Below are 1,387 nucleotides of genomic sequence, written 5' to 3' on the forward strand. Positions count from 1 at the left end.
TGCTTGACTGCTAGTGGTGCTGCTGCTGCAGCCTCCCCCGAGCAGGAGGCCCCGGGCCCCCACCGATGGCTCCTGGGCGCCCTCAGGGGTCCCTCATGGGGCTCCACGGAGAAGAGGATTAGCTCCGGCGTATGTGTTCACTCGCCAGGGGAGAAAGCCTCATAATGACCAGAAAAGCAACCAGTTGTACTTATTCTATTATTCCATCTCTTTAACGTCTTTGTAATGTTTTTTTTCACCTCCTACTGCACACCTGGTTTACGGAGGAGAGGGGACCACTTTTATGGAGTTTTTCCTTGTCTTAGAGAGGTTCAGGCTAGGTCGGGAGCCATTGTGTGGGCCTTTAAAGCCCTTTGAGGCATTATACTGTATGAGGTAATGGGCTATACAAATGAACTTGACTTGACTTGACAAAACGCTTAAAAATCGAGGCTGTCCTGTACTGTGTATCGGGCTTCAATAGCAACGGTCAAAGGAAAAAAGATTAACAAATGTAGTAAATTCAACGGTCTGACGGTACAAAGTTCTCATCCAACAGTGAGGAAAGACGTAAAAATCGCCAGTTTTTGCAGATGTTGAGGTCATCTTTGAGAACAGTTCTTGCTCCTTTACAGGTTTGAGCAAAACACAGCAAATACTTTGACTAAACCTATTGACTAAATTGACCAATTCTACACCAAGGCAAGGATACAAGGTTCTGCCCAGCAACAGTAACAACATTATGACTTCCTGTTGAATATAAAGTGACTTGAAATAGAGTAAAATGTATAGCAAAGCATCACAAATTATTCCCTGTTTCTTGCCTTCATAATTATTCTATAAACAGACATGTCACCCCACATTCCCTCTACATTTCAAAACAAAGGGCATGGATCAGCCGCTATCACTCTCAACTCGAAAATTTAAAAAAATATCATTGCTCTCTGATAAAGGTCATATAGCTCTGAAGTGAAAGGTGAGATTGGTAGTACGCCTACGCTTTCAGTGATTTTTTCCGATTACGTTTTCCATGCAAAAGCTTATACTATGGCACAATAAACCAGGCCAAGGTCTAAAAACAGCAGGATTTAAGGAGATATTGGAAAATTTCATCGCCAAGAAATTCCAACTGTGAAATTCTCCTAAAAGTTTAAGCCAAGATAGAACACTGCCGTCTTTCAACCCTGTCAGGCTATTTCAGAAAGAGCACAACAGGCACAATTAGGGCTTTTTTTACGAGTCATATGAGTATTTTATGAACCGTTATCAAAGATGTGCAGTCAGTGTGCCCCCACTGTGATACAAACAAATGATAATTAGCAATGACAGTATTCAGGATGTCTTTGATAAGGGTGCACTTAAAAGCTATCTCTGCAGTAGGACACTTTGGCTTGATATCCTGCTTTTC

This window comes from Genypterus blacodes, unplaced genomic scaffold, assembly GCF_046128005.1.
Source record: "Genypterus blacodes isolate CSIRO-AG114 ecotype Tasmania unplaced genomic scaffold, CSIRO-AGI_Gbla_v1 ptg000070l_1, whole genome shotgun sequence".
Classification (NCBI taxonomy): Eukaryota; Metazoa; Chordata; class Actinopteri; order Ophidiiformes; family Ophidiidae; genus Genypterus; species Genypterus blacodes.